This window comes from Antechinus flavipes, chromosome 4 (assembly GCF_016432865.1).
Source record: "Antechinus flavipes isolate AdamAnt ecotype Samford, QLD, Australia chromosome 4, AdamAnt_v2, whole genome shotgun sequence".
NCBI lineage: Eukaryota > Metazoa > Chordata > Mammalia > Dasyuromorphia > Dasyuridae > Antechinus > Antechinus flavipes.
Genome location: NC_067401.1, coordinates 397,827,401 through 397,841,192, shown reverse-complemented (window position 1 = coordinate 397,841,192; position 13,792 = coordinate 397,827,401).

Sequence of the window (13,792 nt, the reverse complement as noted above, 5' to 3'; positions counted from 1 at the left end):
ATCTCAGAAAAAAAAAAAACTATTAAAATGCATCTGAATGAATGTTTGACTCAAGTGACATTGATTCTTCCATACAGATTTGAACCAAAATATTTCAGGTAAATGAGCAAAATGTATATATATATATATATAGAGAGAGAGAGAGAGAGAGAGATGGGAGTTTTATTACGTACCTACTATGTGCTAGGGGATTAAGTATAGAGTATAAAATAAAAGCATGTGAGAAAGTTCCTGTATTCAGGAGTTTACATTTTAGTAAAGAGTCTAGACAAAGCAGAAAAAGAGGGACTTGGAAGTAGAATATAGTGATATGTCATATAGAGGTCTTGAAATGGATAGAGAACCCTGAAACTCAAGAGAAACTTTTTTTTTTTTTTTTTGGTGGAGATAGCATTGAGGTCTGAAGGCTAACAATGTTCAGGGGATTTTTTGGAATTATGAAACCCAATAAAACAAGGCTTACATTGGACTATCAATTTCAAGGGATATTTCATGTACAAAGTTCAATTTTTCTAATGGGGAAGAAGATGTTAGTCTAAGTGGAAAGAGCATGGCTGTGGATGTCTGAGAAAATGCTTCAACTATTACTATGCATCATGTATTGACTAGGCACTTGGTCAGAAATTAAAATTCTCTATACAAAAATTAAAAAAGGATAGTAATATCACAAGATACTTAGAAATTTGATAGAAAGAATGGTTCATTTGGAACTCAAAATTATGGAGGAAGAAAAAAATTGTTAAATGAGAAGAAAAAACTTATAAATATAATAAGAATTCTATAAAAGTTAAAGCAAATGACATTGAAAATAATACTCATAGAGAAAAACATAGATTGCTCAGAACATAATAAGTTGAAAAAAAAACCCTGGAAATCATAGTGTAAAAATAATACAAAAACTATTTAGCATGCAACTGAAAAAGATAAATTTTCTTATTTCCCTTTTGTTAGCTTTACTAAACTTCTAAAGGAGAAGTGATATTTGATAAACCATTAGATTTGAAATCAGGAAGACTTCAGCTGAAATTCTACTTATTATCTAGATAAATCTGGGTAAGTATCAAACTCTTTGTGCTTCATCTTTCTCATCCCTAAATTGGGATTTTATCAGATGACTTCTGGATTACTCATGGTTCTAAACCTTTGACATGATATTAAATTTTATCAAAGTACTTGCCAGAGTGTGTTAGAGTTCAAATGTTGGAGTTTGTTCTTCTCAAAGCACAGCCAGTTTAGAGGCTTGGAGCCCTTCGGATGTCTCCAAATCCAAAGGTTCTGTCCTTCAGCCTCTGACTCTGCTTTCTTCTGCCTCCAACCAAGACAGAGATGGAAGGTCTCTCTTATCTCCTTCTGGGGAGCCCAGCCACCAACTTGCCGCAGAGAGAGGGCTTCTGGCGTAGCTCCACTGAAATCCGTCAAAGTGTTCTCTGCAACAGAGTCGTTCCTTTCGAGTCCAGCGCGATCAGCCAGCCAAGAGGAAAAATGTATTCTGGAATGGCTGTCTCGCCTTATATGTGAACCTTCTGAAAGAATGGGATTATGGGTTTTCTCCCATAGTGCTCTCTGGCCCAAAGAGCTTTAAGGTGTGGACTCTCTTGAAGTTAGAAAGTGTACTTTGTGAAACTAGCATACTTGTGGACTCCAATGAGTAAAGGTGGGAACACAAGCCTTGTCTTGATTAGTTCTACTTAGTACCTTGTTTCAGGTTCTGGCCAAAACAACTTCTTGTAAGATTAGATCAACTCTAATTACTTAGCAGTTAGTAAGGATTCCAACATCTCCCCCTTTCTTTTGTTTTAAAACATAGGGGGTTTCTGAGGGGGTACACATAAATCCATCAATATGGGCCAGAACTTTGTAACAGATATACATGGTATACATAAATCCATCAATATGGGAGGCATTATACATAATTTACAAAAGCACACAGAAATATAACACAGGCTAGTGGTAATGTAACAAATAACATGAATCAACATGAAAATTTAACTACTGCAAAAGTCTCATCAACAATCTTTCATCTCAAGAAATCAAATGATTCTTGCAATTGCTTAAAATACATAAGCACATAGTAATATAACACAGGCTAATAGTAATGTAACAACATAAATCGACCTGAAAATTTACAAATGTCCATAAGTCCTAGAAATAGTCCATAAGGAATCCATTGTCCATTAGTTCATGTGCCAGGAATCTAATAATTCCTGTAAGCTCTGAAGTACTGCAAAAAGTCTCATCAACAATTTTTCATCTCAGGGAATCCAGTGATTCTTGTTGGTTTTTCAGGAACTGAAAGCTGAAGATTTTAAAGTTCTTTTGACAGTCTCATTGTTAGCCATCTGATTCCTTTTCCAACTGTGGAAATATAAGCAGATCCTCTTCCCCAAGCAGTTAACCTATCTAATTCTCTTCTATTTACCACATTTGGGATTTCTCCTCATCATCTGTTAATTACATTGGAGCCATTTGCATTGGATATTGCCTTGTTGTCTTAAAAGGCCTGTATTCTTCCCAACTGTAATCCTGATTGCTTTTCTGTTGGTTGATGACATCAGAGTTCTGAATTTCTAAAGTCTCTCTGGGTGTAACCTCAGCTGCTATCATGCCCCACCTGTCCTTTGATTGATACTTTGGAGCTGGGCCCTGCCTCTCATTCCTCTGGGTCAATATACATTTAGAGGCCCAGTGAAAGCCTCGGTTACATTTTGGACATGGGGTTTTGGGTTTTCTCTCACCCTGTCTCCTCACTCTATCTCCATATCTACAATGAGCTCTCAAATGTCCAATTTTTCCGCACTGAAAACATCGACGAGTTTCTCTAGAATTCCTCTGCCAAGAAGGACCTTGTCTTTCCATGTTCATCATAGTCTGGGCATAATAAGCATTTGTGCCCACTGTGGCACAGCGTCTTATGATTTCCTCTAAAGGAGCATCTTTGTCTAGCCCCCATATAATTCTTTTGCAAACCTCATTGGCATTTTCCTTAGCCAAATGTTTAGTCATTATTTCTGTTGCTGCACTGTCTCCAATGATTCTTATTACAACTGTTTGTAAACGTCTCACAAAATCTGCAAAAGGTTCATTGGGACCTTGCTCTATTTTTGTGAAAGCATTATTTCCATCTTTCTGTCCAGGGAGAGAATTCCAAGCTTTTATTGCAGCCTTAGAAATTTGCTCATACACTGTTATGGGATAATAAATCTGTTCTGAACTCTCTGCATACTGACCTTCACCAGCTAGTTGGTCAAAAGCAACTTGGGCGCCAAAATGTTAGAGTTCAAATGTTGGAGTTCTTCTCAAAGCACAGCCGGTTTAGAGGCTTAGAGCCCTTCGGATGTCTCCAAATCCAAAGGTTCTGTCCTTCAGCCTCTGACTCTGCTTTCTTCTGCCTCCAACCAAGACAGAGATGGAAGGTCTCTCTTATCTCCTTCTGGGGAGCCCAGCCACCAACTTGCCGCGGAGAGAGGGCTTCTGGCGTAGCTCCATTGAAATCCGTCAAAGTGTTCTCTGCAACAGAGTCGTTCCTTTCGAGTCCAGCGCGATCAGCCAGCCAAGAGGAAAAATGTATTCTGGAATGGCTGTCTCGCCTTATATGTGAACCTTCTGAAAGAATGGGATTATGGGTTTTCTCCCATAGTGCTCTCTGGCCCAAAGAGCTTTAAGGTGTGGACTCTCTTGAAGTTAGAAAGTGTACTTTGTGAAACTAGCATACTTGTGGACTCCAATGAGTAAAGGTGGGAACACAAGCCTTGTCTTGATTAGTTCTACTTAGTACCTTGTTTCAGGTTCTGGCCAAAACAACTTCTTGTAAGATTAGATCAACTCTAATTACTTAGCAGTTAGTAAGGATTCCAACAAGAGTGACTCAGTATTCTTGTTCAGTAAAGATGGTAAGATATAGACTAGATGGAAATGGAGAAGATTGTTACAAAAACGGTTGAATGGTCCACTTCAAAAATAAAGAACAAACAACAAAAGGAATGATGTGAAAGCCACAAAGGTGGCTAGAGTTTAAAAGACCTAAATTAAAATCTGGTCTCAAAAACTTCTTAGATGAGTGATCCCTGACAAATCAATTAATTGTGATCTACCTCAATTTCCTCAGCTGTAAAATATATATACTAATATTTGTCTCAAATAGTGGTTAGGAAGATCATGTAAGATATTTGTAAAGTGTTTTACATATTACATGGTACACATTAGGTGCTTGCTATACTTTTTTCCCACTTATTCATCTAAATGATAATTTGTTTTTGTGAACAGCCTAATATTTAACCTCAGCTTCTGAACCAATCAGGCAATGTACTTGGTGAAGGAAAAAAAAAATAACAAAAGTGGTTGAATCAAATTGATTGTCTCAGTGAAACCTAAAATCATTTGATATAATAAAGAAGTCACTGCATTAATTTGAAATTAAAATTGAATGGCTGATTATTTATGCTCATTTAGATGATCTATATAGTTCAATAATTTTAACAAATTGCAAATTTTTTTAATCCAAGACTTTTACATACAAAGAATAAATAATAGAAATTAAGGAATCAGATTACTTGCACCTTTAGATCATCCTTTGGTCAGAGTTTTATGTAACAAAGAAAGAGAATATATACTAAAAGAACAGAAACTATGGATTTTATTAGATAAGATTTAAGTGTTCAAATAACTATATGGTTATATATTGATGGAAAACAGTTTCCATTTATGCTGTAATTTCAGAGATGGAAAATGTGTTCCATATTCATTCATACTTTGTTTTTGTTTTAGAATATTATGTTTTTGATTATTCAGTTGCAAAATTTCCACCTAAATGAAGTTCACTATTTAGACAAATACATATATCTTTGAGTCGAATTACCATTACAAATTTGAAAATCAGAAAGAGCTTCTCAAAAATATACTCTTGTCAACTATTCAGTTTTATTTTTATTTTGTATTATGCTTTTTGCAATGATTTTTTTCCAATTTTTTTCCCAATGATACATGAGTTGGATTTATCTAATCATAAACCAAAGTTCTTCTTTCCTTGAATACATCTAGACCAGTTCTGTCAATTTTGGTATTCCATGAATATATAAATTATATGCTTGGTATTTCAAAGTTCAGTGCTAGAACTATATTGCCAAAATAAAGCAAAAAATAAAATATGTATATATTTATATACAAAGGTGCACATATAAATTGATTAGAAATTAGAATTTGGAAGGCTGTTGCAAGTAGTATTCATAGCTTTGACTTGTTCTAGTTTAGTCCCTTGATTAAAAATGCTAGATGTATGTTAATATTTTCACAATATTTATAAGCAACAACAATTATTTTTTCAGTGGATTTCTTGAATTCCCTTGTATTATAGAGAGATTGGCACCTCAATACTGTTTTGTCTTTTCTCTATTTGAGTTTTTGAGATAACTTTTAATTAGCAGTATATAGTACTAGTAAGCTGTCCAGATAGATATAGTGCTAAGTCTAAAGCAGGCTGACTTTGCTCTTTTTGGTTTTAGAAGTTAGAAATAAGAAAAATGGGTAGAAATTTTAGAGAAGCCAATATAGCCTTTACAAAAAGAAGAAAAAAACCCAACAGAATTGTTCCAAAGTAAAACAGATTTTTATTTAATTGTGGGATTGTTATCAATATAAGTCTTCAAGCAGAGACTCAGAAACAACTTCGAGGAAAAATTGCTAGAGAAATCTTAAGATGGGACTGGATCATCTCTAAATTCCCTTCCAACTCTGAAATACTGTGATTCTATGTCTCCTACATTCATTTTCCCTGCTAAAAATTACTTGTCTTTTTTGTTACTTGTAATAGCAGTGGAAGGGAAAAACATTAAAAAACTCAAGGAATATGATGTAGGAATAGAACCATTATTCGATTATTAGAGTTTAACTTTGTAAGATGGGAATGGCAATAATGGAACCTGTTATGATGAGTTCAGACTGCATGGCTGAAATTGAAACATTAGTGGGGTCAAGGAATGCATTTACCACAAGATTTTCATTATAAAGAGATATGAAAATTTTAAGACTTGGATACAGAATTCTTACTTAAAGAAAGGTTAAACAACCTCGTAAGATTTCACTGGGTGATAGGTGAATGCCTGAATTTACTGGGGGACAAGTTCTGGCCTTAGTAGTTTCCATAGATGAAGTTTCAGAGCCTTAGATATAGGATAGAATTTTATTCACTTTATTCCTAATGGATTTTATTTTTTAATAAAACTATGGGGAGATACTTTAGGCAGCAATTTAATCACTATTTTAATCTTTCCATTTTAGTTCAAATGGAATCCATTTCCTTTTCAGAATGCATAGCATTTATCAATTGTGGTCTAGTAAATATTCGATATTCATCCACAATCCCAGTCCAAAAGATCTACAGAGTAAATGTAAAATATGTATATAATTTTATCTATTTCAAAGGAAACAGGTAAATAGGATTGACATTTATAAGTTTTTTTTTAATGTAGAAATAGATGAATAAGCTCTATCAATCTTCCCGTCATGTAATAGTTTATTCTAATATTTGTCTGGTTGGTTCATTGGCAGAGATTCTGCTAAACCTGTTTAACTTTTATTTTGAAGTTACCAGATGAACCTCTGAGACAAAATCATTTTAATCACCTTTCTTTTTGGATTTGAAAGAACACAACTCTTGACTCCTTTCTGAAGCAAATAATCCTCCTAATTAGAGGATGAACTCTGCCACAGCTATGCTTTTATTCTTTAATGGTACATCTTCTTTAATTAGAGATGAGTCAACATCATATGAAAAGTGTTGATACCTGATTAAATTATATTACCTTGAAAAACCAGAAGTGGGGAGTTGACACACCATATTCTTCTGAAGGTGCATTAAGAACAATGATTTCTTATTAGCAATAATTTAAGATGCCTCAAGTAATGGTTTAATTTATACTGAGGATTTTTTCTTTTGGCAGAGTTACTGCTAATTGAAGCATGATGATCACACTGTTCTTTAAGGATTATCAGTCCAAATACAGATTTCACATGTTTCAGAGTTGCAGTAAATAGAGCTTTTTAGTGAAACCTGAAAAAAAAGTTAAAGCCAGATTAAAGGGAAAAGAAAGGTAAAAATCACATTCTATGACAGATTTTCTATAAAACAATTACTTTGAAACTCTCAATGTGACTGACATAAAAAGAATTTAGACATTGTATGTGTAGTTAGATAGTATTAGGTATTACTCTATTTCTCTCATAAATATATCCATAAAATAATACATAGCCTGCAAAATGGTTAAACTTATATTTGAAAAATACATAACATAATCTGTAAACTGTTTTTCAAACAGCAGAAGAATATAAATTATTAAAAGAGTTCCTCTACTGTGTGTATATGTGTATGTGTATGTGTGTGTGTGTAACATTTGTTTGACCCTTGTACAGCATATTTTAAAGAGTTAACTTATGCAAATATATGAAAGGCAAAGGACAATTAATAGTAATTTTTGTAAATTTTCTTTCTGTGTGTATATGACTAACTCTTGTTAATGCTCTTTTTCTTTTGTCTTTTCTGCAACCAATTTGTCTTCAGGTATAATAATATATATTTCCCTCCTCCCCATTCTCCTGAAATAACCTTTCCAGATCTCCCATAATATCTTCCAACTTTGTAGCAACCAGAGACCAATTACAACTATTCTATGCACTTACCAATAATCTCTGTGGGATACATAAGTAGCCCTGGTCAGGAGAAGATATGTTCAAAAAAAGTAATTGAATTTGTAATGTGTAATGATATACTTAAGCCCCCCAGAGAATGAGAGGATTACCTGAAATAATCTGTTGCTGTGAGTTATTGCTTTAGAGAGACAGTAGGCCTTGTAAGAACTTGGTGTTCAAGGCTGGGAGAAAAGATAAAAACAAAAATAAAATCATAATGTGTTCAGAAATATATAAATTTTATCCCATATAGTTTGAAAGAATAATGATTTTCATTGTAGAGAAGCTAAAATGTTTTTTTTATTGTGATTCATTATATTAAAAACTATTCTTTTGAAAAGGGGCTTGCTAGCTTATGCTTAAGTTAAAAGATTTTGGAAAACTGCTATCCGCTGAGTTACTCATTTAGCTGCTCGTAGTGATTATCTTATCAGATTTGTGTTGAAATTTCACCCAAGGAATCTGTATTTGAAGGGTAATGTTTTCAGAAAATAAATACAATGTCTTTGAGAGGGAAAGAACACTAGAAGAAATGGATTTTTATGAGATGGCTTGAAGTAGATGATTTTTTAAAAAAACTCTCTTATAGGAATTGCCAGAAAGAATGAATTAGATGAACTGTAAGTATACCTCTGTTTTGAACTTTGAAGTTTACAAAGCATGCCCCCATTTTAATTCAGTGGTACAGAGAGAGATATGTTGCCTCAGTGCTCTTTTTGGGCAAATGTCTCCATGACTTATTTAACTTGTATAGGACTGCTTGCCATCTGGGGGAGGGGGTGAAGGGAGAGAGGGGAAAAGTCGGAACAGAAATGAGTGCAAGGAATAATGTTGTAAAAAAAAAATTACCCAGGCATGGGCTCTGTCAATAAAAAATTATAATAAAAAAAAAGAAAAAAAAAAGAAAACCAGTCTGATGGCCCCAGATAATAGCAAATAATGCTATAGAATGGCTGACAATTCAGACACAGGTCTCAGATCTCTATGACTGTAAGAAAGGGAGAGATACTGTCTGTTACCTTCTTCAATAGAAAATTAATTCTTTGTGAATGCAGAAAAGTAATCTAAGAATTGTCAAACCCATATCTATAGGGGTAATGCTTCAACTCTGTTCCAAGATCATAGAAAGACTAGAGCCATGATTTCATTAGTATAAGGAAGCCCTGGATAAGAAAAGTTCCTCTTCCAACACAGATAGTCACCTTCTCTGTGTAACAGTGCCCATCTTGGTCCCCAGTGCCTAGAAGTTAGGTACATTGGGCATTACTGCTCATGGGTTCTCCACTACCCTTAAGAAGGTTGGTGCAAAGTAGGGTGAGAGACAAAGTGTCTAGTCTCCTTGCTATAGTTTGAACCTTGCTGATTGTGTTTCTCAATTGGAGGGGTCCTCTGCAATTGAAGTTGGGTCATCCTGGCTCAGAGCCCAGCTATTTGCCCATTTTACCTTGCCATACTTCTAATTAGTTATTAAATATTAAAACAGAAAAAAAATGTCTCCATGACTACTTGTTAGGTACTTACAGTTACCTACCTAGCTGCCAGTAGTGATGTTTATTTTATCAGATTTGTGTACTGGGCAAGTGGCAAGAATAAAAATAAGCAGTAGCTGTGAGTCTCTGACCCTAAATATGGATTACAGAATCAGAAGTGGGGCCTATAGCTGAGTAACCATGTCCAGGAATTTAGAGCAAGGATAATTCTACAATTTTGTTGTACGGAATTCGAGGAACCTCAAAAGTTATTTGATAAGAACTGGGACAACAATAGTCTGTTGGAGGTTCAACCTGGGAACAAGACTGCAATTATGTTGTCTAGATCCAAAGAAGGGTCAGAAAATAGCAAATCTGAGACCAAGAAAGTCTTGTTGTTCAGTCATTTTTACTCATGTATCATTCTTACCAACTCCATTTGGGATTTTCTTGGCAAAGATACAGAACTAGTTTGTCATTTCCTTCTCCTGCTTTTTTTTTTCTCTTTTTCCTTTTTCTTTTTTTAAGACTGGTGAGGAACTGAGTGTTAAATAACTGGTCTAGGGACTGGTAAGTATCTGAAGCCAGATTTTTATTCTGCATGATAAATCTTTCTGACTTTAGGCCCAGGATTGTATCCACTACATTATCTAGTTGCTCCAGGAAAACATACTTTACCCTAAAACAGACCAATTAGAGAATAGTTAAAGCTTACAGATCCAGAATTGAAATCACTTCTAAAATCATTAAGAAACAGCACACAATACCCACAGAAAGTACTATTAAGACATGATAGAATACAGGTGAGTACAAACAAGGACCAACATTCCCTCCAGAAATCAACAGAGATTGGTCCTAACTCAAAATCCCAAATTAGCAAATAAGACTCGAAGAATGAGTAAACAAAAATCACCATGGTAGGGAGCTGTAGAAAAGCAAGAGACTCTTAAGGCACAAACACAGAACATTCTAATTTCATATCAACAAGAACAAAGAGTTTGAATAAATATCAATTGAAATTCCTAGAAGAAAAGAAACAAGAGTTGTTTTGTTTTTCAATAATATTTTCATAAAATTAGATCTCCCTAGTAAAGAATTAGGAAAAAATGAATCAGGAAGAGGAAAGACTTGAAAGGAAAATGAACATCTTAGTATAAATGGCACAGGAATTAGCCTAATAAAAGACTAAAATTATAAGGGGTCAAAAAGAAGTTCATGAATTCATGAGCCAGTCAGATGTATTAAAACTTAAAAAAATGAAAAACGAAATAAAACTTAAGATATCTCATATTAAAAACAAACAAAAATACCCATAAACAAACAACTATAATGCAGGTTAAAAAGATCTAATAATTTTCAGAATACCTAAAAACCATAATCACCCAAAAAAACCTGGATGACATTTTTCTTTTTTTAATTTCTCCAATTATTCATTCATATATTTATTTATTCATTATAAGTTTTAAAATACTATACATGTTTAATTAAATTTTAATATATTTTCATATGAGTCATGTTGGGAAAGAAAAATCAGAACAAAAGGGAAAAGACACAAGACAGAAAAAAAAGGTGAAAATAGTATGCTTTTATCCACATTCATTCTCCATAGTTCTTTGTCTGGATACAGATAGCATTTTTCATTCAAAGTCTATTAGAATTATCTTGGATAATTGTATTGCTGAGAAGAGATAAGTCTCATAGTTGATTATTACACAATTTTGCTGTTACTATATATAGTGTTCTCCTAGTTCTGCTCACTTCAGTCAGCATCAGTTCATGCATTTCCAGGCTTTTCTGAAATAAGCCTGTTCATTATTTCTTACAGAACAGTAATATTCATGATATTCATATATTATAATTTAGCCATTCTCTAATTCATGGGCATGGGATGCCAATTTTTTCAAAATAATATGATTGAAAACTACCTAGACCTATTAGAACCAGAGGACAAAGTGAAAATAGACAAAATCTCCCAGAAAATAACATTTCAAATGACAACAGTCAGGATCACACAAGAGTTAGCAGAATCTACTAGAGAAAAGAATAGAAAACTGGAAAGCTTATAATACAATTGTATAAAAGGAAAGGAAGACAGAAATGGAGACAGTGACAATTTAAGAGACACAGACAGAGATGGAGAAAAAGAGATAAAGAATTCTTAATGATTTTTTATCTCAAATAACATGAGGATTTTTGGGTGAATTCTTGGAGGCTTTCACAGAACAAAGGTTGTGAATGAATACAGGATTACAACAGAAACTACTCATGTGGAAATAGTTATTAGAAGATTTTCTTAAAACAAGGTCATGACCCCTGGTTTAAAACAATTCCTCATACCATATACCAAGAAAAGTTACAAATGGATATATGACTTAAATATAAAAGGTCACATCATAAACCAATTAAAGAACAAGAATGCCTTTTTAGTTCTATGGCTAGTGTCATAGTTCATGATGAAACAAAGAAAAGTAGAAATTATATAAGTGTAAAAGAACATTTTTTATTCTGCAACATTTATAAGTACTTAAAAAATCCACTGCAGTTACAATAAGAGTTATTCTTCAATTGTCAAATGGTCAAATGATATAACCAGGCAGTTTTCAAAAGAAGAAATCAAAGCTATCAATAATCATAATAAAAATGAATAATTAAAATGTAAATTAAAGCAAGGCTTACTGTTACATGTGAAATCCATCAGATTGGCAAAAATGAAAAGAAGAGAAAATTACAAATGTTGGAAAAGTTGTAAGAAAACAGACACATCAATATAACATTGGTGGAATAACAATTTCTTCCAAGTCTTCTGGAAAACAATTTGGAAATATGTCCCCCCATATGATTAAATTATGCATACTATTTGACCAAAAAATACCCTAGTAGTCTTATGCCCCAAAGAAAGAGGTAAAGGATACATAGGTACAGATTTAATACTGTAACTATAATGACTAAGATTTAAAAATTAAGAATGGATCTATAAACATAAGACTGGACAAAAAATTATAACATGTAAACATGAAGAAATAACACTTTTATAAAATTAATGAAAATCACACTTTCAGACACCTTTTCAAAAAATTCTGATCAGTGTAACAACCAATCATATTTCTAATGGTCTAATGTTAAAGCCTGATATTTGACTTCCCGTAAGAGACAATGAACTTGAAATATGAAAGATATTCCCATCTTTTGACATAAGAAATTTATTTGACTAACTTTTTTTTCAATGTTCTGGGGAAATAGATTGGAGAGGAATAAAAATAAATGTCAATTAAACCTTAAAATTAGTATACACACAGACAACCACATGCTAAAGTAATATAAGCTCCTGTTAAAAACAAATGAAACAAATAAAAGGCCTCGCAACTTCTTTCTGATGAAAATATCTTTGGGTAAAGTTATAATAAAATTATACCCAAAAATCTTTTCATTGGATATTAGATTTAAATTGGTCATTGTCCTACATGATTATTTTAAAAAATTCTTTCTATTGGAATAAGAAAAATATAATATTTTGGAAACAAATAATATATTGGCAAATTAAAACCCCAGGAAACCTATCATCCCATTTTCTTTCTTTGATTCCACATAAATGGGAAACTGTTAAAAATTAAAATAAATAGATTTTGCTCAACATGCCAGGTAAGTTAAGGAAGAAAAAAAGCTAATACTATATTCAAGGTGATATGAACTATTTCTCAGAGATTTGGAATGTCAAGCAAAACTAAAGTCTTTTGATTTTTAAAATAATTTACTTATCGATGACACACACAAAATACTTCCTAATAAATATCAAAAAATTAAAATAAACATGGAATAACTCACAAAATACCTCTAATGAACTCATTTTAGAGAAAGTAGAAAACTAGAACCCCAAGTACTGTTAAAAAAAATATATATATATATAATTAAACTGAAGTGCTATTTAATAAAAATCCACATGTGATATGTGAATTTTTGAAAGTACTATTAAATTAGTGTTTTACATCAAAGATTTAGTGACTCAAAAATTGGTTATTAAAAAAATTCCAGAAAAAGTATCAAATGTAAAGTAATCATTGAAACATATAAAGTTTTTAAAATGCAGGAGAGGACTACTTTGAAGAATAAAATATATCTTTGATTCTAAAATAAACTTTTGTTTGGAGGACTCATAAGGGCTCTTTCACTTACAGTGAAATAATTATTGCTTCCAAAATTAATTTTATCTCATATAAAATTGGGGCACTAATTATCATAAATATATGTTTTAGAAAGCATTATATCTTTTCCACAATTCCATTTGAATACATTTCCATATCATACTTTCCTCCTCTTCCTTTCTATCCCATGAAACATCTGTTGGAGTTGAAGGCATGAAAAGTAAAAGGAAAGATAATGTATATTATCTCTTAATTTATACTCTCTTTAAACAAATTTGTGGTACTATAATGAATAGTGAACCTGAGCAAATTGTATAGAATATTTTTCATGAAACTTGATAGTGGAAAAATGGTAGTATGGAGCACATATATGAGTGTATGTGTAATATTGTAACAGGGAAGAAATTCTCAATGGTAAGGTGAGATTATAAATTAGAGAAATGTAAGTAGTATAAATGAATCTATGGTATCTGTCAAAAAAAAAAACTCCTTTAATTCAGACAT